The sequence below is a fragment of the Meles meles genome, chromosome 13 (assembly GCF_922984935.1).
Source record: "Meles meles chromosome 13, mMelMel3.1 paternal haplotype, whole genome shotgun sequence".
NCBI classification, from domain to species: Eukaryota; Metazoa; Chordata; class Mammalia; order Carnivora; family Mustelidae; genus Meles; species Meles meles.
The window spans coordinates 25978541-26005060 of record NC_060078.1 but is presented as its reverse complement, the minus strand read 5'-3'; the positions used below and the strand labels follow the sequence as shown (position 1 = coordinate 26005060).

The window sequence follows — 26520 nt, the reverse complement described above, 5'->3', positions numbered from 1 at the left end:
TCATCTTAACTACACAAAGGCACTATGTAATTACAGAATGCACAGGAAGAACTTTGGAGGAAAAGCAAGATATTCACTTAATAAGAAAAAAAATTAAATAGAAATAATCAAAAGAGACTATTTTCAAAATGTTTTCAAGCCTGTGTGCAGCATTATTTTCCTATTAACAATTACAATGCCATGTTCCAGCTGGAATTTCCAGAATATCACATGTATATTAACAATCTCAGTCCCAGAGGATGAAGAATGGTTTGTACCTGGATATTCTCTCCAAATCAAAAGCAGAAGCAACAGGATTCCCCTTTTCTTTCTTTTCTTTCTTTCTTTCTTTCTTTCTTTCTTTCTTTCTTTCTTCCTTTTTTTTTTTTTTAAGTAATCTCTTTGCCCAATTTGAGGCTCAAATTCACAACCTTGTGATTAAGAGTTGCACATTCTATCGACTGAGTCAGTTGGACGTCCCTGACTTTCCCATTTCTAGTTTTTGCCCATCCCTACCAAGATAAGTATATGCTGTAAACAAGTAGAATTACCAAACTGGACAAAATTTGCCCAGTCTCAGGAAATAAACATGGAGAAAAGTTGAGAGATTACATTTTTCTTTTCCTTACCTGGCTTAAATTAATCCCATTACATAGATGATGTACCCAGTTCAGAGTCCAAAATACAGTAAAAATTCAATAAATATTGGTTGAATTCATTAGTGCCCATCATCTCACTCCACAAAGCCTCCCTATATCCCCTGGAAGAATTAATCCTTCCCTCTTTCATGCTCTGACAGCATTTTGTGTATTTTCGTAACATTCTCACAAACTGACTTTCATCATATTTAGTAAAAATATCCTGTCTCCTCCTCTTGCCTTAAGAGCAAAGACTGGGTCTCATTCAGTCTATATCCTGCATTTTGTCCTGCACTGAACAGAACTCAAAATCAACGTTTTATTGACTCTGATGACCTACCATTTTAGGACTTATCAGTGGGATTGGCAGGTGTGCCAAAAAAAAGCTGCTGGGGGCAATGGTGACACTTTATATCTTGACAGAAAAGGTGAATTCAATTCTGCTAGAGCCCATGACAATTTACGTAGCACATCGCAACACACTCATTTTGGCATTGCCATCCTGGCTGTGCCATTTGCAAGCAGCACAAAACTGTCAAGCTGGACTCCACGGGTTGCCATGCTGATGATATGCTTGGATTGAAAAAAAAGAAGGGAAGGATTGTTCAGGCTAAACCCAGACCCACTGCTGGCATCAAAAGCATGCTGCAGAGAGTTGCCAAAGCTTCTTAGTCCTGACCTATGATGCAGGAGCTTTGCTTCTGAGGATGAATTTCAGAATGGTTGAAAGACCATTCATTTCATGCTTCACTAAGCAATCTCTCTCATTTCTCTGTCCATGCCTTTGCCCATGAGAAGCAGTAATAGATGGTGGTGGCTCTAGGGTGAACCCTGAGACCAGATGACCTGGATTTGAATCCTGGCTCCACCAGGATTCTATCTGTGTCCCCTTAGGCAGGTTACTTAACATTTCCATGGTTCGTTTCCTGAGCTAAAAGAAGAAGGAGAAGGAGAAGGAAGAAGCAAAGGAGAAGAGGGAGAAAATAATATTTAGATGACAGGGCTGGTGTGAGGATTAGATAAATGAGTGCTTAAAAGGCATTCAGAGTAATGTATAACGCAGAATGATTACATAACCATGACAGCTACACAGAGGGCACTGTGTCATGACAGGGAGTCCGGAATTCACTCTGAGTGGATCAGTAAGTCACTGGAGGGATTTAAGCAGAGGAGTGATGTGATATACTTTATTTCTTAAAGGTCACCCTGACTGCTCTGAGAAGCTGGACTGGAGGGAAAGAAATGGAAATACAGAGATGAGTTGAGGGGCTCCCACAGTAGCCCTGGGCAGAAGGGATGATGACTTAGAGCAAGCAACAGCTTCCTCTCCTAGACTAAAGATAGACAGAATAGGCAGCATGAGCTATGTTGTGGGGTGGAGAGACGAGAGGTGCTGATGGAGTACATTTGAGAGATGAGAGAATGGAAGGGATAATCAATAATAATTCTAGATTTCTGGCTTTAGTCATGAAGGCTTGGTGATGTCATTTACTGAAATAGAGAAAATTAAAGGAGGAACACATATTGGAAGGGAAACTGGACTTTCCTTCAGGAGTTCTATGTTTCAGATGTCTATGAGAAAACCAAATAAAACTTTAGCATAGCCTAGATTTTAAGCTTGGAAGGTATATGAAATATCTAAGTGGAGACATAAACTTTCATTGGTATACAGATATTTAAAACCACAGAAAGAACTGATATGTGCTATGGCATTGGGGTTGACATAAAAGGGAAAAGAGGACAGATTTCTAAGTGACCCCAATATTTTCAGGTCAGAAAAGGAAGCATCACATGAAGGTGACTGAGAAGAGTAACAAGGAAACTAGGAAGAAACCTATAGAAAGAAACAGAAATAGAGACAGGAGAATGTATCAAGAGCAGTTAAGTGGTCATATGGGTCAAAGACTACTGGGTGATCCAGTAAGATGAGCACAAACAATTGCTATTGGGTTCGGTGACATGAAGATCCTACATGACTTCGGCAGGAATCTTTTTGGTGGAGTATTGGAAACTCAAAGGCAATTGTGGGGGCACGTGGGTGACTCAGTTTCTTAAGCATCTGCCTTCTGCTCAGGTCATGATCCTTGGGGTCCTGAGATTGAGCCTAGGATTGGACTCCCCATTCAGCAGAGTCTGCTTCTCTCTCTCTCCCTCTACCCCTCCCCCTGCTTCTGTGTGCTCTGTCTCTCAAATAAATTCATTAATTAAAAGTTTAATATTGAAGGGGAAGAGTGAAAGAGGGTATGTTAAAGAGAAGGACTCCTTAAGACGTTTGACTACTGACAGCATTCTCACCCCCACTATCCCCCTGTTCCTATTGTTCCACAGCTGGGCCAGTGGATGACAAAGCTCACAAGCTCTCTCCATGTTGCTGATGGGGCAATTCAACCCACACAAACCCCATCCAGCATTCACAATGCCACAAGATCAATAAAAGCCAAAATTACCCACTGTGCTTTGTACTTGCTTCACTCAGACCGAACCTGAGCCCTTATCCTTGGGGAATACATTTGCTTTTTAATTTTGTGAATAATAAATGTTATTTCATATCATATTAGTGCCCATGTGTCATTCATCCCAACATCTGTATAATTTTCTGGCAAAGGCTGCCTAGCTTCCAGCAGGGGATACTAAGTACCCATATAAAATAGAGACAGAATCAGAATATGAGGTCAAGCGAAAATTAGGCATACTCTTTCTATGGAAATGGGAGGACACAGAACATGTTTTTACACTGAATGTAAAAATCCAAGAGAGGATGAGAGATTGATGAAGGAGAAAGAGGGAGTAGCTGTAGGAGCAAAGCACGTGAGTGGCAGAGAGGAGAAGGGATTCAGAAGACAAGGGCAGAGGCTGGCCATCAATAATAGCAAGACAGATGGCTGCTGCACTGTAACAGAAGAGAAGACGGGATGGATCTCAATTCAAACAGCCCATACTTGAGCCTAATAATGTAAATGAGGGCAGCACTAATGTGGAGCACAGCAGGGAGTAATTGGGCATGGGAAGAGCTGGAGAGAAAATGTGCTTCTACCAGATTCAACTACGAGATTCTACAAAGCGTGGCCTATCTACGGACCAGCCATTTATAAATCTGGGGCAATACATAGTCCATCAGAATTGGTGGTATTCCCTTTTTGGTCTCTGTGAATCACTCATGCTATCCACGTCCCATAAAAACATGAAAGAGGTCAGAAGACAAAAGCTATGCATCTGAATATTTAACAACAGCTTCACCATGGCTGTCCAGATTCCCACTGCCATCTCCCTAGCTGCACTCTTTTTTTTTTTTTAAAGATTTTATTTATTTATTTGACAGAGAGAGATCACAGGTAGATAGAGAGGCAGGTAGAGAGAGAGGGAAGCAGGCTCGCTGCTGAGCAGAGAGCCCGATGCGGGACTCGATTCCAGGACCTGAGATCATGACCCGAGCCGAAGGCAGCGGCTTAACCCACTGAGCCACCCAGGCGCCCCCCCTAGTTGCACTCTTATCTTCATCCTAGGAAGGTTGTGTTACTAAGAGAGTGTAGGAATTGCAGTTACGTCCAGAAATAACAAGTATTTCAATTTTCATTTCTTCCTCTTTTATTTCTTTCATTCTTTTCCAAACTGTTTGAACAGTTGTCTCGATATCTAAAGGTAAACAGTTATTGACTCCTGATACATATTTTTTTCCTTGAGATTCATGAACTACATGTTCAAACCAGGAAAGCAATTCATAATTCCCCTGGGAACTAGCAAGCTGAATAGAAATGAGTATATTTCCACAGAAATAGGCTCATTATTCTACCAGTATCGCATAGGGCTTTATGAATAATTGTTATAAGACAAAGAGGTCTTATAGGAAGAAAGCTTTTGCATTTATTTTAGATTATATTTTGCACTGAAAACAATGTAGCCACTAGTGTTTAATTTGCTTTGGTATTAAGTTTGCTATTTTCTTTCTGCTCAGAACAGGCACAGCCTAAAGTTTTGAAATGTTAGAGAAACGGAAAAAATATGTTAGTATATATTATATTAAGAATTTAAAGTGAATAGCCGTTATACATATTTGTAAGACTTATTTATTTATTTTAGAGAGGGGCAGTGGGAGTAGGAGCAGAGGGAGAGAACCCCAAGCAACTTCCCTGCTGAGCACATAGCCTGAGGCAGGGCTGGATCCCAGCACCCATGAGATCATGACCTGAGCAGAAACCAAGAGTTGGAGGCTCAAATGACTCAGCCACCCAGGTGCCCCAGCCATTATATTTTTTAAAATATAATTTCTAGATTTTTTTTAGTGTAAATCATAATCTAAACAATAACACAATAAATTGGGAGCTGAGGAAAACAGAAAGAAAACTGACTTCTTCATGTCTGCTAGGTTTGGTATGTTGACCTTTTTATCCCTTTTGAAGTGGGTATTATCTGTACAGATGAGAGAACTGAAGCTCAAAGAGCTTAAATAATGTTGACCAAAGTAAAAAACTAGAAAATGGTAAAGCCACAATGTAAATTATAGGCCTCATTTTGAAATTTCTTCTGTCGCTAATCCCCAAAATAGAGGTTAAAGAGAAGGTGACAGATTCCCATTAAACTCAAAAACTCATAACATCAAGTAATTTTTGACATTTGACATTTGATGATTGACAATGACTGAGTTTTCTCCTTTTAAATCATTGAAGTTTGATGTGGCTAATATTCAGGTAGAAGTCATGAATCTTTAACTGTGGTGATTAATCAACATTTCTTTCCTCTAATCACTGCCTTTTTATTTGCATGGTCAGAAAGTAAGAGCAAAAAGAAAAAGACGGGAAGCGTTGAGGGTTGTAGAAATCCTTGGGTATAGTTCTCCTTGAATAGACAGTATTGTCTGCACTCCAGATCAGCACACCCAGGGTGTAACAGTACAGAGATTAGAGCCCTTTAGGAAGTCAATTTGGGTGGGGGGCGGGGGGAGGACAAGACAAGACTCTGGAAAGGGCAGCTTGTTTGCAGAATAAAGCAAGCCCACGCTATTACTTTAAAGGAACATCGATGTCTATGCTGCAATGACTATACACAACAAAAGGTCAGTGCCAATGTCAATGTCAGTGTCGAGAATCTGTGTATCTTTCACTGACCACAGAGCATTGAAGGACTTCCCACCCCAGCAGGCGAACACTGGAAGGTTTTATGGTTCCAATTAATAAGGTGAGTTTTGAGCTTGTTGCTGTTGTTGCTGTTTGTTTTGTAGGGAGGATTTTTGTTTTGCTTTGCTTTCTGTCAGGTTTTACAACCATTTCTTTAGTTGGCTTATCATTTAGGTAATTCAGAGTTTATGTAAAACAGATATGCTGGGTTATGTTGCAGTAACAACCCCCTCATCTCAGTGGTGTAATGCACTAAATATGTTTCTCCTTCGTTGATGGAGACTGTTGATGGGGGCTGATGGAGCAGCTGTCAACCTAGAGCCTTGTCAGTCACCCTGACAGAGGAAAACCACATGGCAAATTACAGACCAAATCTCCAGGCTTCTTCTCAGACCTCATTACTTCTCAGTTTATTGACCGAGTCACGTGACCGTGGCTAACTTCAAAGGACTGGAGAAGTACAGCCCCCTCTGTCCGAGGGAGAAGCCGAAACATTTGGTAGAAAGCAGCAACTTCACCACAATAATTTCTTTTCCCTAAATCTTTACAATACTGGACAGAAAGAGAGTAATAGAATATTGAAGTTAAAAATTCAATCAGCCAACTAAAGATATTTAAAAAAATGAAAAAATTTTTAAAAACTCACCTAGGATGATGCAAGAGTGGTATAAGGTAGGCCCTGATTTAAGAACAGAATCTGTTTACAAAGAAAAGGGAGGGAGAACATTTCACTTGAGAAAGGATCATTGGAAACTAAATATGAATTTTTACATAGAACCAAGATTATACATGGTGGTTGTGTCCCTTTATTGATGCGCAAAGTTTCCTTTAACCCATCTGTAAAAGAAAATTAGAATTACAATTAACCACTGGTCTTGAGTATGGGGATCAAGGAGCAGGAAATATTATAGCTAAATTTCAAAATAAAAGGAGGTAGAAAAGAGAAAGATCCCATTCCTATCTTTGAAACACAGGCCTGACCGTAAGCAACATTTTTAATAGATACAGTTAAATTTGCTAACTATCCCGGACCACCAGATACCATTGTCCTCACACTGTATCAGTGACACAGAGCACTCTACCCAGAACTGTTGTGCCATGATCTAAAAGTTATTTTCTCCTTCACCTAGTACCAATTCCCTTTTCTTTTTTTTTGGGGGGGGGGTATTATTTTGGGATTATTAGATAATAATAATAAACTTACATTCCACAATATTTTATCATTTATAGATTGCTTTTTCTTTTTTTTTAAATTTATTTCTTTTCAGCATAATAGAATTCATTGTTTATGCACCACACCCAGTGTTCCATGCAATACGTGCCCTCCATAATACCCACCACTTGGCTCCCCCAACCTCCCACCCCCCCGCCCCTTCAAAACCCTCAGGTTGTTTTCAGAGTCCATAGTCTCTCATGGTTCATCTCCCTTTCCAATGTCCCTCAGCTCCCTTCTCCTCTCCATCTCCCCATGTCCTCCATGTTCTTTGTTATGCTCCACAAATAAGTGAAACCATATGATACTTGACTCTCTCTGCTTGGCTTATTTCCTTTTCTTTAGAATACTGGCCTTAGTCAACCAGTAAGTAGAAAGGTATTGTTTAGTGGAAAGAGAACGCAGGATTCTTCAGGTCCTATGTGTTTTAGTCCCATCTCTAGAATATACTTCCTAGGTTACAATTTTATTTTATGTTATGTGAGATTTAATTTATCAATCCACAATACATAAAAGAAAATATAGAAGCAAAAGTTGTGAATCAAATGAGATAATAGGATATCTTATTTTAAAATTCTAAAAGTGATATAGAACTGTAAGGTGTAGTTACGATAATTATTACTGTCTTACTATTATTATACAATATGCAATCTGATTAAAACTGTGTATATTAATTTTTAAAAACTGACTCTTACATAACCGAAGCTGAGATACTTGCATCTTCAAAAGTGAACATTTATTATCCTAACCAGTGAGTTTCTTGAAAGCAGAGACTGTTTCTTCCATCTGTCAGTCATGTACGGAGCATGTACTCAATAAACGCTGCATTGTTCCTAAGAACAAACAGGGAGCAGCATGGGCCAGAGCTTGGAGCATGGCCTATGAAGCAGCAAGAAAATCATCCTGGAAGGGACTACAGGACTGGCCATAATGGGAAGTGTGTGGACATCAGGTATCACAGAGTTGGTGGTGGGTCCGTGCCTTTAGAAGTCTACAAAGACAGGAATACGAAGACAGACTTTGTGCTGCAGGCAGTAGCAGGGAAATGTTCCAACATACAGCTTTAGCAATTATATAAAGGCTGCAGAGGCTGATATCCAACAGTTCTCAGTCCCAACGTAATGAAGTTGTCAGGAGGGTAGTTTGACCGTTCCTTAGTAAACAATTGTCAAGCTTCTAAATAACAAAGTTTCCAATATTCTTGTATGAGGACATTTTCCCTTTCATCCTTCCACTTGATTTTCTTTCCTGGTTTAACCACATATTTTTTACACAATTCCCAGCTTAAAATTCAAGTAGGTACCATGCTGGCTGCGAACCTTGCTCAGAGATGCTTTATATAGACACGAATTACATATGCACAGAATAAATTAGTGGGAGCTTTCAATGAAGTGTTTGATGGGTAGCAAAGGACATATTAAAAAGTATTAGGGCAGCTTTTGCCAATCAAGGACAAGATTAATCACCAACAATACAGACATCCTAAATAGACAGTTTGATTAATAGGGCAGAAATAAGGATTCTTCCCAGTCAGTCCTTCAGTTGCCTTGTCCTCCAGGTAAGCAATAAGACCTCTTCATACAGAATTTTCCACCTAATTAGGCAGTCTTAAGACATAGAACTTGAATGAGCTCTAGGAAGAGCCTTTTATCTTGGAACAGAATTGGTTAAAAGGGACTTCGGGCCTTGCTCCAGTTTGAGAGGAAAATGTGAGGTTAGAAAGAGACTATTTCTCTCAGCTAATTTTTTTAAAGAACTATATTTATGGTAGATTTAAGTCACACTCTAAGCCAAAGCCTGTCCCTATGTACATAGATATGTACATAGAAACTCTATGATGTGGGTCCTATATTATTCACCGGGCATTTTCTCATGCATTAACATTATTTCTGTAATGGGCCTCTATTTCACTTATATTTAGTAATCAGAGTTTTGAAAAAAGAACATGGTGTGATCTCATATCAGTCATTTCTAATCAGCACTTAACCCGGGAAAATCACTTTTTAAGGTAAACTTCAGGCCATTCCAGCTGAGTAATAAAGAATGAGGATCTCAACACCTAACTTCTAATTATCTCCCTAGAAAATAAGGTTGGGGAATTTATAACTAATAAAACCGAGTAGGAGGATGCATTTCTTAACTTTACATTATCTTGTCTTTGAAGAGGCAGGTAATCAAGTAGGAAAGATGGTAGCTAAAATGGAACAAGAAGAAAACCCAACAATTTACCTTTACATTTGTAGAGACTATTCAGTGGTCCTGCCTCTACTCTACACCTGCTTCCTACCCCTCAGTCCTGGCCTAAATGGATTTCCATATATCTTGGCTGGTTTGAGTATGTTATGATGTAGAAAATCCTCAGTGTTGCAGATAATACTTTCTAAAAATTCTGCTGCAGCAGTATTTCCATATTTTAACATTCTCTTCTAGAATGTTCCCACTCCCCAGTAAAAGGTGGAGTCTATCTTCCATCTTCTGAACTGCTTTGATCAAAAAACAAAAAAAAAAAAAACAAAAAAAAACCAGATAAAATATATTGCATGGCTTTTGATGATAGCTCATAAATGATGATATGGCCATTATGGAGACAGCTCTCAGAAAGCTTGCTCTTTAAACACAGCCACCATGCTGTGAGGAACTCCAGATGAGTGCTTACAAAGAGGCCTGTGTGTAGAGGACCTAAAGCTCTGACCAACAATTACATGTGAGCCTAGAAGTGACCCTCCAGCCTCAGCTGAGCCTTCAGAGGACTGCAGACCCACATGACATCTGGACTTCAACCTCATGAGAGTCTGAATCAGAAACGCTCACCAATAATATTTCTTGTTCTTAGCCATGAAATTTTGAGGAATTTGTTATGCAGCAATACTTAACTAATAAACTTCTTAGGGGTACATGAATAGAGACAAAAACCTTTTGACCACAGGGAAGACCAAAAACAAAACATATGAAAGGGAAAGCCCCCAAAAACGGTGGTAAAGGAGGAAGAGGAAAGGGGAAGAAAAAAAGGAATTGTGATTTTGTGATTTTCATGGTGCACTTTAAGTAACGCAAGGAGCTGAGGGCCATTGAATTTATACCCAGTTGCCTATGGCTGCTTAAAGCTCTTCAATCCCATATCCAAGGACCCTGCTTTATAAGACTCCCCAGAAGGCACCAAAGAGCAATGTGCAAGGGAAACCAGAAAATACCCTGCCTTTCCAAGTGTCATAAGTTAGGCAAAGGCCACTCAAAAATTGGAATTTTTTCAGAATGAAGCAATTTGGTTTTCATACTTAGAACAGTTCTATTTTATTCTATTAATTGACTAGTATGAAAACCTTATGACATGAATGCCATAAAAAGTGCAGAAGTTACCTCATCCTTATCTCAAATGCTCTCAGGATCTCTGGAAAAGGAGAATATGTCAATGTAGGCAATTCTCTGTATAAGCATTGCCCTTCATCAAACCACAGCAATGATTTCTGTGACATTCTGGGGACCATTATGAATAACAACTTCTAAGTGGAATAAAAGAAATAGTGGGCCATATGTTAGACTTTCTCAAGAAAGCCTGGAGATCATAGATATTTCAGAGCTCAAATCATGGATTTTAAAAAGGTATTCTGTACATTATTGCATACCCCAAAATCAACAATCATAATACTTCCACAGAAAAATGAATGAATATTAATACTGAGTAAATTGTAAGTAGCCTCAAATCTGTTTAGGTCAATGGTTTTTTCCAAATAAGTTTTAGCATCAAACTTGAGAAAAATATTTTGATGTTCAGAGCTTTGGGGGTTTTAAAATTGCAGATAAGAGATTACAGACTATAATGATAAAAATATCTACTATTTGGAGACTTAGTTTGTGCCACTCAGTGTATTAATCTTATTTGATCCTCCCATCTACGCTGTGAAAATGATAAAATTGGGGACTACAGAGATTAGGTAACATTCCCAAGTTCACAGGGCAAAGAAGTGGATAGATTTGAGATTCCATCTTGAACCAGACTTTAAATCCCCTGACTTTAACCACTCTACCATATTGCAAAAGATATAAGTTTTGTTCGTTTTTTTCCTCTTTTTTTTTTTTGGTGGGGTGTCTTTTAGTTAGAAGTAATATTAATACTCAAGAATTTGGAGAAAATTATTTATAATTTACCAGCCTGACATTAGTTATCATCTTTATAAAAATCTTGTTACAGGTTTTACATCAGGATAGATCCTCCAAAAACAGCCGTGGAAAGCAGTAAATTTAATCAAAGTAGAAATGAAGGCAGGAATAGGTGAAAGTGACTATGACTTGAGAATGAGAAAAAGGAGTGGCTAGAAAAGAATGAAAATTATTTCCCTGACCTTTCTGGAATGGCGAAGATGTTAAAAAGAGTAGACAGTGATAGAACCCTAAAAAAAAAGATTTCCTTTGCAAACACTAAGGATGATGTCATGTAGAAATTTAGGTTCTCCAGAAGACATAAGAAGAGAACTGCTAAAAAATTATACCAAAGGACAACTAGCCATAAGCTGGGAAAAGATTTCGATTCACAGGGTTTCTGGAAGTACAACACATATCAGAGCACAGTGCCAACATGATCTGGTGGGGTACCAGATGTGGGACTCTAGCAGAATTCATCATCATGGAAAGTTATGCACCACAGAGCTGCATGGTGTAATATGAGTTGATGATTTCCATCCAAAAAGCCCCTTTCTTTTTTTTTTTTTTAATTTATTTATTTATTTTTATTTGCTTATTTACAGCATAACAGTGTTCATTGTTTTGGCATCACACCCAGTGCTCCATGCAGTACGTGCCCTCCCTATTACCCACCACCTGGTTCCTAAACCTCCCACCCCCCCCCCCCCCCCCGCCGCCCCTTCATAACCCTCTGGTTGTTTTCAGAGTCCATAGTCTCTTATGGTTCATCTCCCCTTCCAGTTTCCCTCAACTCCCTCTCCTCTCCATCTCCCCATGTCCTCCATGTTATTTGTTATGCTCCACAAATAAGTGAGACCATATGATACTTGACTCTCTCTGCTTGACTTATTTCGCTCAGCATAATTTCTTCCAGTCCTGTCCATGTTGCTACAAAAGTTGGGTATTCGTCCTTTCTGATGGAGGCATAATACTCCATTGTGTATATGGACACATCTTCCTTATCCATTCATCCGTTGAAGGGCATCTTGGTTCTTTCCACAGTTTGGCGACCGTAGCCATTGCTGCAATAAACATTGGGGTACAAATGGCCCTTCTTTTCACTACATCTGTATCTTTGGGGTAAATACCCAGCAGTGCAATTGCAGGGTCATAGGGAAGCTCTATTTTTAATTTCTTCAGGAATCTCCACACTGTTCTCCAAAGTGGCTGCACTAACTTGCATTCCCACCAACAGTGTAAGAGGGTTCCCCTTTCTCCACATCCTCTCCAACACACGTTGTTTCCTGTCTTGCTAATTTTGGCCATTCTAACTGGTGTCAGGTGGTATCTCAATGTGGTTTTAATTTGAATCTCCCTGATGGCTAGTGATGATGAACATTTTTTCATGTGTCTGATAGCCATTTGCATGTCTTCGTTGGAGAAGTGTCTGTTCATATCTTCTGCCCATTTTTTGATATGATTATCTGTTTTGTGTGTGTTGAGTTTGAGAAGTTCTTTGTAGATCCTGGATATCAACCTTTTGTCTGTACTGTCATTTACAAATATCTTCTCCCATTCCGTGGGTTGCCTCTTTGTTTTGTTGACTGTTTCCCTTGCTGTGCAGAACAAAAAGCCCCTTCCTAAATCATTGTCTTAGGACTACTGTTAAGTAGAGAATCAATGGGCTGACCTACATAGCTCATTGTCACAAGAGCTCAGGAAGGCCCCCAAAGTGAAATGTATTATTTCTTTCCAGTACCAGCTCTGCAACAAACCAACTCATAATGGCAACATCTTTGACACAAAGGTCACATATGCACCCTTTTTAAAGACTTCCATCCATCTTAATTAAACATTTGCATTACTTAACAACTGTATTAGGACAAGATAAATTTGTACCTTAAATCAAATCTTCCCAATGAAAACCACCATGTGGGTAGTTTTTTGATACATGGGTCCTAAAAGTAATGAATACATTTAGTTCAGACACAGGAACTGGGATGCCATTAACTAAGAAGATAAATTAATATCTGAAACACAGAAGCATGATCAAACTGTCATTGTTTACCTGAATCATCTACTTCCATATACCAGACAAGGACCAAGATCAGCAATTAGCTGCAAATATCAGAAAACAGGGTCTTATGAATTCAGGAGACAGGGGTAGAGCCACAGGTAATTGTGGATGATAACCTTCTGTTAACTTAAAATAATTGTTAAGCCTTGTGTCAGCACATAAGAGTATGAGTGGTGTTTGAGCCTCTCTATAAGATTAAGATGTCTGAAATTCATATCTGTTCAGAGAAAATTAAATCTAGTTTAATTTGCTCACAGGCACTAATGCCTTTAAACAAGGCAGAGTATCTGACTTGAAGCAAATTAATATTGAAAGATAAAAAACAAGTGCCTAACTCATGCATTTGCTGATTACTTCTTACCTTCTGGAGACATTAGCAGCAATAAGTCCATTGCTCTGACATTATAATTTCCGGGAGATAATAAATGTGATGCTTCTGACACGATACCATCAAATGCCTCATTCCCAGCAATGCTTGGACTAGAGTTCCAAGCCTAAAAGAGTGTGATTTTAGGGCTCATCAGCTGACATTAAATCTCTCATTTGTCCCTTCACAAGGACAATCTACTGAACATATAAAGTACAGGTTTTCACTCAAAAATTTGGAATATGCTAGCATTTCTCTTCTGAAGTACAACAATTCAAATCTTTTTATTTACCTGGAAAATTCCTGTTTCTAAGATCCACTACCAGTGTTTTTTCCTTCTTGAGCTCTTTCTGAACTGTGCCACTGTCCCTCTTTTTGCGGTCCCCCTGGGATTGAAAAGAAAGCACTGCAAAGAAAACAGTGCTTATTTTTGTTATGAGTCGTCTTTTTACATATTGTTCTTCCCTTATTATGAGAGCATATATGCCCTCCTTATAATTTCTGCAGGGAAATGATACCTGGCATATATTAAGTTCTTATATAAGTCTATTATGTGATGGATAGATGATGGAAGACATTAGTGATCACCTTGTCTGTACCCAGCCCTGTACTAAACATTTTTGTTACATTATCTCATTTACTCTCCCCCTCAGTCAACACTGTGGGTATTATCATTCGCCTTTGGTCAAGATGGAAATCAGGTCCAACAAAACTATTACTGACTTTCCTGAGTCAGATATTAAGTAATGGAAAGTGAATTAAGCCAAGGTTATCTGTCACCAAGCTTTTCCCACCATAGCAGCAGACAACAGACATTTTTGCAAAAGGCCTTTAATGGAATTACTCAGTGGTCATGCTATTTTACTTCCAGGAAACTGAACAGAGCAGTATAAGAAACAGATGATACAGATTGAGTAAAATGAGTAGAATTTGTGAATCTGGGTCAAATAAAAACCTCGTAAGGAATATAACTATATCCATCTAAGTGGTTGTAAATTAAATTTAAAAAATTGTGCTATCTAAAGAAAGGTGAATGTTTCTAGAAATATTCATCATCTCTCATTATTTCACATTATATGCAACATCATACTTATAGCAAATTTTATTCATTAATCTCTCTCCACTCCAAATCTGGACACTGACTTTAGAGTAGGGAACATTGTCTTACACTAAATTGCATCCTCCCAAACACACCATGGTCATCCCCAGAGAGGAACAGCTAAAGATGTGTTTGTTGGGAAGATTGGCCAGTAAATGCAAGCAAAACAACAGTGGATTTATCTATCTGTCATATTTGGTTCATAGCACAACAATCTACCCTGACTTGAACTAAATGATGTCTGAAATACGTTTCCCCATGTTTTCACTTCCACTTCTCTTGAGCATCTACATCTAGAGATGATACTCCTTACATATCATCCCTAATTCTTATAACAGCCCCATAAGATGTATTTCTATGGTCCTTATTTAAAATGAGGATGCTGGGACACCTGGGTGACTCATTCAGTTAAGTGTCTGCCTTTGGCTCAGGTCATGATCCCAGGATCCTGGGATGGAGTCCCCTATCAGGCTCTCTGCTCAGTGGGAACCCTGCTTTTCCTCTGCCTACCGCTCCCCTTGCTTATGCTCTCTCTCTCTCTTGCTTGCTCTCTTTCTCTTCCTGACAAATAAATAAAATCTGATAGATGATAGATAGATAGATAGATAGATAGATAGATAGATAGATAGATAGATAGATAATGAGGATGCTAAGGGTCGGGGCATAACCTAATAGGTCACCCAAAAAGTAAACAGTGCAGCAAGGGCATTAACCAAAGCCCATGTGACTCCAGATCTCATGCACTGTCCACTAAACCCATTGCTCCTGGTGAACCTACATGGAAAATAGTTAAACATCAATAATGAAAAGGAATGAGAAACTTTGCTATTATAATCTTAACAAAGGGAACAATTGCTAGTATCTTAAGTATTTGAGAGTCACTTTCCTGATAGACACAGTGATTGGGAGTGGAAAATCTCAGGCGTGAGGAGGAGGTTGAGAGAGAAATCACCTGTAAAATCCAAGGCCTGTCATTTCGAATTGACATCAAAGCTAATTGCTACAGGTAACAATCCTAGCATTATTTGAGTGGTGAAGTTTAAAGCAAAATCTTGCTAATCACAAAATTTTCATTAATTCCAATAATCCCAGGTCAAGTTAGTCCACAGAGATAGTTCAAAGGAAACCAAATTTGGGGCATGATCTCTGAAACATACATCTCAAATTCAAATATGCATTTAAAGCTATGAAGGAAAGAACACATTTTACAGAAAGGTGATCTACTGAAAACAAGCTAAAAAGTTTAAAGTAACAAGATTTTAAGGAAAATGATTAGCCTTCTTATATAAAAGTTTGTTGCTAAGCAACCACATCAATGGACTATTTCAATTATGATTTTGAAGTTCTCGAGCTCCCCTTAGCAGTAACAAAAATAGACATTCCATGGCTAATGAAACCATCTTCTCATAAAATATGAAAACTTGATACTAATTTTCTGAAACAATGTGTCCTAAAAACATGGCAACGTATTAATATTAAAACACAGAGTGAGGGCTCGGTGACTAAAATCTGTTATTTTCCATTGCACATTGACATTTTTCTGCCAAAACAAGCTCTTGTGTAGTCTACTGTGTTCTTTAACATTCAGTAAAATAATTGAATATACATTTCCTCTTTGTAATCACAACTATAGGCATTAAGCAAGTGAGTGATGAGGCACTTACATAAGCCCCAGAGCTTCATATTTCTCTTTAAAGCACAAATTCCTCATCTTTAGTTTTAAGATACACTTTTTTTGTATAAATTAAGAATAAATTAGGATGCCTTGCTATTAATTACCTGTTACAAAGTGTGAAATCATTTTTATATTTGGATATATGTAGTTCCTTCTTTTACTCCTTCCAGTTAGGATCTGGCCCTCAGAGTCTGGGCTTAGGAATGCCATGTGAAGTTGTCCAGTACATTTCAACTTTCTCCAGACTATGCCCAAAACGATCCTTAGCAAATTACTGTTGCTTCTCTCCTTAAAATTTCCTTTAAAAATGATGCAATGTCATATTCCTATAACCAGTTTCAAAAGCAAGTATTTCATTTAGATTTCAAAATGATAATAATGCTGTATCTGATTCCTCAAGAGCAGAACTTGGAGCAAAGATTAGGTGCGGGTAAGTAATGCTGAAGATAATCGTACCAAGTACAGGTAGAAAAGTTGAGGAGTGAGGGAGGAGATAGAATGGAGCCTAGGAAGGTGCATTGTCAAACAAATGAGCTTGAACTTGAACTTAATGCTGCTGGAGAGCTCTGGAAAATGAAGTAGAACATACGCCTTGTAGCTATCACAGAGTAGCCAAGGAACTGGCCTATTTCTGGAAGAAACGAAGTCTCTAAATCTCTAGGATTTCAAGTGAATCACATGTGCGGAGGAACATCTCAGTCGAAGAAATCCAAGTGGTGGTAACTCGATTTCAGGCCAAAGTGCCCTGAACTGCTGGGACATCGCAGGCGGTAGGTGGAGTTAATGCTTCTGGCAACATCTATCAGCCATTAGCCAATGGGAACTGGAAAATAAATGCATTAGCTTCCTTGCCATTCATGTGGAATAACCCTAAGCCATGTGGTATAATGATGTCCAGGGATCAGGACTCCATATCCCCACACCAATAACCTGTTTGCTGTTACATTTCTGGGGTTCTTCCTCTTCCTCTCCTCACTTTCTCTTCTAAAAACCATATGTTCAATAAGGTGCTTCTGCTTCTGAGGAAAATCAACCTAAGATATTAGAAAATTATTTTAACTTGTGACAAGAATTTTTGCAAAGTAACAACCATTTTGTAGCAGAGACAGTTAATAAGGGACAAGAATGATTTTTATTACCAGCATAAAAATCCAATTAATCTTTTCCTTTGTTTTCTTCCCCAAAACACTCTTCCTTGATTAGTTATCCCACTTTTCCACTGTGTAAGCCTTTCACACTGAATACCCAAATTTGAAAATTAGACAATAGCATATTGAAGTCATTTTCTTGACATCTCTAAAAAGAAGATTCATTCTACTTGTCTCAGAATTTATGAATAGTGCAGTAATTATCACATCTGGGCTTCTCCCGGAGACTTATACCAAGTGCTAAGAGACCTCTCTCTCTCTTACTACAATTCCAGCACAGACACTGCTGCCAAATCAATGCTTTAGTGCAAGGCAGTAATTTTTATATCATTCTCAATTTCAAAAACATTTAGTGATACCATGGTTCCCACAGAAATATATAAAATCTCCTTGACCTTAAATTCAAAGCCTTCCAAAATTAATCCACTTCACACAATTAAAATTGGTTTTCCAACAGCAAGTCCCCTACTGGACCCAATAGAGAGCTTTGAGGTATACCATCCCAGTCTTCCAATAAGTGACTGTCCCAGTTTTAGCATCAAAAGTCCCATGCCCCAGGAAACACAAACTAAGACAGTTTATCACCCAAAGTGTGACAGTTTGCATTGCTAAGGTATACTTATCTTTCACAGTACCAAGAAACATCTATGCTCAAATAAGTTAACGGCCCTATCTTGAAAGGCATGCAATTGAGAGAAGGAATTTTATGTGCCAAGACACATAGTGAAAGTGAAGGGAGGGCATGTAAATTATGAATTATAAAAGCAGCATGATACCTTATTATTCTTCAAATCAGAATCTTAGCAGGAGGAGTTAAAAATGGCAGAGGGGTAGGGAAACCCTGGACTTGCCTTGTCCCTCGAATACAGCTAGATCAACATCAGATCATTTTGAACAAGTAGGAAATCAATCCGAGGATTAAGAAAACAATCACACAACTGAAGGAACAAAACACGGCAGGTGTGAGATTTGCAGATGTAAATGGTGTTATGGAGGGGAGGGAGCTCTTTTCACAGAGAGAAGTCTAGAACAGAGGGAGAGAAAGCAGGATGTAGGGTTCACACAAGACACCATGGTAGGGATCCCCTGAGTTGTATGGGGAGAGAATTTCTCCTTCCTAGAGGACATTTGTAAAAGGGTATATTGCCTCTCCAAGGACAAAAGACTTGCAGGGAGCCATTGAGCTCCCCTGTTCAACAGCAAATGACAGAGACTCATCCAGAAGGCAGATAATGTGGTTACAGCTTTTCACAGTGCTTCACATTGACTTCAGGCATCGTGTGCTACTGCTTTTCTGGAACAAGATGGCACCAGGTGCAGTGCTGCAAGGCTCTCTTCTCCAGGATGGAAGTGGGTCTGTGCCATGCCAGGTCCTTAAGGATTTGGAGTTTTGAATCCCAGCTATCAGCTAGAGATACAACACAAGAGAACTCTGGCACCAGGTGTGCTGAGGGCCAGGCACAGACAAAGTTAAGTGCAGGGATCTGAGGAAAGCCTGGAACACAGTGAGGGAGATTCTTCACTTTTCTGTGAGGGCCTCTTGAACAACAGTGGCCCCAAGTTCCCCACTCTGGGGCCAAGAGGGCAGGATTACATCATCTTCCACCCTTCCCCCCCACCCCCTGCCAACTAGCACTCTGAACTTCAGAGAGAAACACAGCACTTCCAGTGGAGTCTGGAGTCACTTACATCAAACCCCTCCCCCATGCACCTGGCAGGGGCATCTTTATAAGGGCAGGTCCAACTGTGAGCCAGTGCAATGGGCCTCTCCCTCAGAAGACCAACACAGGCACCCAGCAGGTACCAAGTCTACTAACCATAGAGTGCTCCAAAGCATCAGCTTCAGTTCTGGAGGAAATAGGACCAGGCTTTTTTTTTTTTTTTTTTTTCTTTAAATCAGGCTTCTTCTAGTTCACTTTTTGGTGGTGGGGGTGGGGATTGTGAGTTTTATTTTTGTTTTGGGCTTTTTTTTTTTTTTTTGGTCTGTTTCATTGTTTTTGTTCCTTTTCCTTTTTTCTTTTGGATCAGGCTCTTCTTCTTCTTCTTTTTTTTTTAATCATATTAATCTTAACAAAAAAATCAAAGCATACCTAGTTAAAGGTCCAGACACTCCCCATTCAAGCAAGGAGAAAATCTGCAGAGGACTGACCTGGGGAAAGAGCAGCCAAAACACAGCAGCAGAATGTAAACAGCATACCCCAGAAACACTTCTTGAAGAGCCAGGCCCTGAAGAGTGTAGGACCCCTTTTTAAAGAAAGTATTACTTTTGGGGCAACTGGGTGGCTCAGTGGGTTACGCCTCTGCCTTCGGCTCAGGTCATGATCTCAGGGTCTTGGGATCGAGCCCTGCATTGGGCTCTCTGCTCAGCAGAGAGCCTGCTTCCCCCCCTCTCTCTCTGCATGTTCCTCTGCCTACTTGTGATCTCTCTCTCTCTGTCAAATAAATAAATAAAATCTTAAAAAAAAAAAAGAAAGTATCACTTTCAGGAACAAGAAACATAACAAACTTCACACACAAAAGACAAAAACCTAGATATGATGACAAGATGGAGGAATTCTCCCCCCCAAAAAGATCAAAAGAAATCATAGCCAGGGATTTGCTCAAAACAGATATAAGCAATATATCTGAACAATAATTTAGAAGAACAGTCATGAGAATACTAGGTGGGCTTGAAAGAAGCATAGAAGACACCAGTGAAACCCTGACTGCAGAAATAAAAGATATAAAAACTAGCCAGGGTGAAATAAAAAGTGCTATAACTGACATGCAAAACTTACTAGATATAATCACCATGAGGATGGAAGAATCAGAGGATCAAATAGGTGCTATAGAGGATAAAATTATGGAAAATAATGACGCTAAAGAGGGAAAGACAACTATTAGATCATGAATATAGACTTATAGAACTCTGCACAAAGCACAATAATATCCATATCATAGGAGTCCCAGAAGAAGAAGAACATGAAAAAAGGACAAAAGGTCTATTCGAACAAATTATAGCTGAGAATTTCCCTAATCTGGGGTAAGAAACAGGCATTCAGTTCCAAGAGACACAGAAAATCCCCCTCAAACTCAACAAAAACATGTCAACATCAACACATATCATAGAAACCTGCAAAATACAAAGATAAAGAGAAAACATTGAAAGCAGCTAGGGACAAAAGGTCCTTAAACTACAAGGGTAGTCACATAAAGTTAGCTGCACATCAGGCCACAGAAACTTAGCAGGCCAGAAAAGTGCAGCATGATATATTCACCTTGCTAAATGGGAAAAATATACAGCCAAGAATATTATATTCATCAAGGTTTCATTCAGAATAGGAGAGAGAGTTTTCAAGACAAGCAAAAACTAAGGAATTTGTGAACACTAAACCAGCTCTTCAAGAAATATTAAATGAAACATTTTGAGTGAGAAGGAGAGAACAAAATCTTTGAATAATGACTAGAAAGGAACAGAGACAGTCTACAGAAACAGAGATTTTACAGGTAATACAATGGCACTAAGTTCATATGTATTAATAATTACTCTGAATGTAAGTGGACTAAGTACTCCAATCAAAAGACATAGAATATTAGAATAGATTTCTTTACAAAAAAAAAAAGGGGGGGGGACCTTTGATATGCTGCTTATAAGAGACTCATATTACATCCAAAGATACATCCAGATTGAAAGTGAGGGGATGGAGAACCATCTACCATGCTAATGGACATCAAAAGAAAGCTGGAGTAGCCAAATTATAACAGACAAACTAGATTTTAAACCAAAGACTGTAACACAAGATGAAGAAAAGCACTATATCATAATAAAATTGTCTATCCAACAAGAAGATCTAACAATTATAAATTATGCCCCCCTCTTGGGAGCTGCCAAATATATAAGTCAAATAATAAGAAAGGAAACTCATTGATAATAATACAATAATAGTAGGGGACTTTAACACCCTGCTCTTAGCCATGGACAGATCATCTAAACAGAAGATTAACAAGGAAACAATGACTTTGAATGACACACTGGGCCAGGTGGATTTAAGAGAGATATTCAAAGGGGCACTTGGGTGGCTCAGTCGTTAAGAGTCTGTCTTTGTCTCAGGATCTGGGATCAAGTCCCACATAGGGCTCCCTGCTCGGCAGGAAGCCTACTTCTCCCTCTCCCACTCCCCCTGCTTGTGTTCCCTCTCTCACTGCGCCTGTCTTTCACATAAATAAATGAAATCTCTTTAAAAAGAGAGAGAGAGATTCAGAGCATTTCATCCTAAAGTAGCAAAATACACATTCTTTTTGTGTGCACATGGAACATTCTCCAGAATGGATCATATACCAGTCACAAATCAGGCCTCAACCAGTACAAAAAGATGGATATTATACCATGAATATTTTCAGACCACAATGCTATGAAACTTGTAGCCACAAGAAAAAAATTCAGAAAGACTGCAAATACATGAAGGTTAAAGAACAGCCTACTAAAGAATGACTAGGTAACCTAGGAAATTAAAGATGAAATTTTTTAAAAATGCATGGAAACAAATGAAAATGAAACCATGGGAGTTCAAAACGTTTGGACTAAGCAAGACAGTAATAGGAGGGTTCATTATAATCCTACTATTTCCTCCAGGCCTTCCTCAAGAAGCAAAAAAACAAGTTGCGAATACACATTCTAACTTTACACCTAAAGAAGCTGGAAAAAGAACAGCAAATAAGCCTAAAACCAGCAGAAGAAGGAAAGTAATTAAGATTGGAGAAAAAATAAATGATATAGAAAAATTTTTTTTAAAGTAGAACAAATCAATGAAACAAAGAAATGGTTCTTTGAAAGAATTAACAAAATTTATAAACCCATAGGTAGACTTACCCAAAAGAGAGGATAAAGGACCCAAATAAATAAAAACATGAATTAAAGAGGAGACATCACAACCAACACTGCAGAAATACAAATGATTATAAGAAAATATTATGAGCAATTATATGCCAACAAATTGGGCAATCTGGAAGAAATGGATAAATTCCTAAAAACATTTAAACTACCAAAACTAAAAGAGGAAGAAATAGAAAATTTGAGCAGACCCATAACCAGCAAAGAAATTGAGTCAGTAATCAAAAATCTCCCAACAAACTAGAGTTCAAGAGTGGATGACTTCCTAGGGGATTTCTACCAAACATTTAAAGAAGGATTAATACCTATTCTTCTGAAGCTGTCCCAAAAATAGAAATGAAGGAAAACTTCTAAACTCATATATAAGGCCAACATTACCTTGATCACAAAACCAGACAAAGAGTACCACTAAAAGGAGAATTATAGGCCAATATCCCTAATGAACATGGATACGAAAATTCTCAACAAGATTCTAGCTAATCAAATCCAACAGCACATTAAAAGGATTATTCAACACGATCAGCTGGGATTTATTCTAACGCTGCAGGGGTGGTTTAATATTTGCAATATCAATCAACATGACACACTACATTAATTTTTTTTAAAAAGGATAAGAATGATATGCAGAAAAAGCATTTAACAAAATATATCATCCTTTCTTGATAAAAACTCTCAAGACAGTAGGGCTAGAAGGAACTTATCTCAACATCATGAAGTTCATATGTGAAAGACCCACAGCTAGTAATCATCTTCAGTGGAAAAAACTGAGAGCTTTTCCCCTAAGATCAGGAGCATGACAAGAATGTCCACTCTCACCACTGTTATTCAACATAGTACTGGAAGTCCTAGCCTCAGCAATCAGAAAACAAAAAGAAATAAAAGGCATCCAAATTAGCAAGGAGGAAGTCAAACTTTCACTCTTTGCAGGCAACCTAATACTTCATGTGGAAAACCCTAAAGACTCCACCAAAAATATTGCCAGAACTAATATATGAATTCAGCAAAGTCCCAGGATATAAAATCAACATAGAGAAATCTGTTGCCTTTCTATACACCAATAATGAAGCAGGAGAAAGAGAAATCAAGGAATAAATCCCATTTACAACTGCACCAAAACCCATAAGATGTCTGGGAATAAACCTAACCCAAAAAGAAAAAGATTTGTATGCTGAAAACTATCAAAGAAATTTAAGAAGACACAAAGAAATGGAAAAACAATCCATGCTCATGGATTGGAAGAACAAATATTGTCAAAATGTCTATACTCCTCAAAGCAATCTACACATTCAATGCAATCCCAATCAAAATAACATGAGCATTTTTTCATAGAATTAAAACAAACAATCCTAAAATTTGCGTGGAACCAGAGAAGACCTCAAATAGCCAAAGTAATGTTGAAAAAGAAAAACAAAGTGGAGGGCATCACAATCTCAGACTTCAAGCTATATTACAAAGCTATAATCATCAAGACAGTATGATACTGGCTCAAAAAGAGACACATAGATCAATGGAACAGAATAGAGAGACCCAGGAAGGGACACACAATTATATGGTCAACTAATCTTCAACAAAACAGGAAAGAATATCCAACAGAAAAAAGCCTCTTCAACAACTGATGCTGGGAAATTTGAACTGTGTCATGCAGAAGAATGAAATGGGACAACTTTCTTACACTATGCACAAAAATAAACTCAAAATGAATGAAATACCTAAATGTGCCACAGGAAACCATCAAAATCCTAGAGGAAAAAAACAGGCAGCAACCTCTTTGGCCCCTGTCACAGCAACTTATTACTAGACTCATCTCTGGAAACAAAAGCAAAAATAAACCACTGGGACCTCGTCAAGATAAAAAGCTTCTGCACAGTGAAGGAAACAATGAACAAAACTAAAAGGCACCTGACAGAATGGGAGAAGATATTTGCAAATGACATATCAGATAAAGGGCTAGTATCCAGAATTCAACAAAATCAACACCCAAAAAACAAATAATACAGTTAACAAATGGGCAGAAGAAATGAACAGACCTTTCCCCAAAGAAGACATACAAATGGCTAAAAGACACATGAAAAAAAGCTCAACATCATTCATCATCAGGGAAATACCTTATTCCTGTCAAAATGGCTAAAATTAACAATTCAAGTGTTCAGTTCAGCAGCACATATACTAAAATTGGAATGATACAGAGATTAGAGGGTACTATGCTAAGTGAGATAAGTCAATCAAAGAAAGACAATTATATGATTTCATTCATATGTGGAATTTAAGAAACAAAACAGAGGAGCATAGGAGGAGGGAGGGAAAAATCAAATAAGACAAAACCAGAGAGGGAGACAAGCCATTAGAGATTCTTAATCATAAGAAACAAACTGAGATTTGCTACAAGGGAGGCAGTGGGGGTTGAAGTAGCTGGGTGATGGGCATTAAGGAGAGCACATGATATAATGAGCACTGGGTGTTATATACAACTGATGAATCAGTGAACTCTACTTCTGAAACTAATAACACACTATGTGTTAATTAATTGAATTTAAATTAAAAAATTAAATTCAAAAAAGAACAATAAAATTAACTCAGGAAACAACAGATTAAGCATCTGACTTTTGATTTTGGCTCAGATCATCTCAAGGTCGTGATGTTCGCGAGGATGCAGAGAAGGCAACCCTTTTGCACTGCTGAGGGGAATGCAAACTGGTGCAGCCACTCTGGAAAACAGTATGGAGTTTCCTCAAAAAGTTAAAAATAGAACTACCCTGTGACTCAGCAATTGCACTACCAGGTATTTATCCAAGGGATTCAAAAATGCTGATTCAAAGGGGTATGTGCACCCCAATGTTTACACTGCACTATCTACACAATAGTCAAATTATAAAAACAGCTCAAATATCCATCAGCAGATGAATGGATAAAGAAGATGTGTATATGTACACCATGGACTATTACACAGCCATGAAAAGGAATGAAATCTTAGCATTTGCAACAACGTGGATGGAATTAGAGTATATTATGCACGCAAAATAACTCAGTCAAAGGAAAACAAATATCATATGATTTCACTCACATGTGGAATTTAAGAAACCAAACAGAAGAACATAGGGAAAGGGAAGGAAAAATAAGATAAAAACAGAAAGAGAGGCAAACCATAAGAGACTGTAGTTAAGAGAACAAACTGAGGGTAGCTGGAGGGGAGATGGGCTAAATGGATGATGGGGATTAAAGGGGCATGTATTGGGATGAGCACTGGGTGTTAAACATAACTGATGTGTCACTAATTTCTACTCCTGAAACCAATACTACACTATATGTTATCTAACTTGAATTTAAATAAAATACAATAAAGAAAAAAATACTAATATACACTAAAAAAAAATCAGAATCTTAGCACCTTTTCTATTTCCCCCAAATCTCTATTTTTACCTAATATTTCATTCAACCTAAACTACCTTCACCCAATAACCCTCAATGCCCCTACATTTCTGAGTTTCAACCATGTTGTTCCCCCACTACCTGAAATATCACACCTACCAACCATCCCATCAATTACCATCACATGGAATCCATCCTTCAAAGCATACTCAAATCCTGCCATCTTCACAAAGTTGTTCTTGTATTTCTGGCCTCCGCCCCCAAATTTGTTTCCTCTTTCTTTTAAGCCTCCACTGCATTTTGTTCCTCTTCTTTAGCACTTGAAGGAATTTCATTAAGTCTACATAGAGCTCACATAGATCACATTCTAGTAATAGCATCACCTACTCAGAACGTCTCTGTGAGGCCCCTGCACAAAGCAGAGATTCTTACACCTGAGGAAGCTGAGGCAAATGGAGGATTAGGATGTTAACTGAGCTTAGAGCTAGTAAGCAGTTCAATTGAAATTCAAGCTCAAAACTTGAAACGTAGATATCACTGCTTATATTTTTTGTCCCTAACCAAACCACTAAACTTCAAATCACTTGAGCAATTAGAAACTACATATTAGTCATCATTGTACTTTGATAACAACATTTGAGTAGAAAATTTAATATGCACATTCCAACATTTTTTGCTGGTACTTATTGCTGCAAATATAAATTTTATTTTTGGAATAGTTCTTATTTGGATTTTTTTTAATTATGTGTCATATATAATCTTTAAAATGCTCCCCATGCCAAGGACACTGTTTTAAGATCTATGGGGCAGATCATCTGTAACAGGATCTTCTAGAGGCCTAATTAAAAATGCAGATAC

General features: G+C 38.3%; 1 long non-coding RNA gene across 1 annotated transcript in view; it reads right to left on the bottom strand.

Annotated features, from left to right (window-relative positions):
* Positions 1-13813: 13813 nt before the first annotated feature.
* The window catches only part of LOC123955350, a 231664-nt gene continuing 218957 nt past the window's right edge, over positions 13814-26520 (bottom strand). Inside the window, exons 2-3 of the long non-coding RNA XR_006821248.1 lie at positions 16383-17312; positions 13814-13890 (exon numbers count right to left, since the gene is read on the bottom strand). This is a non-coding gene — a long non-coding RNA (uncharacterized LOC123955350). The remainder of the gene's footprint in view (positions 13891-16382; positions 17313-26520) is intronic.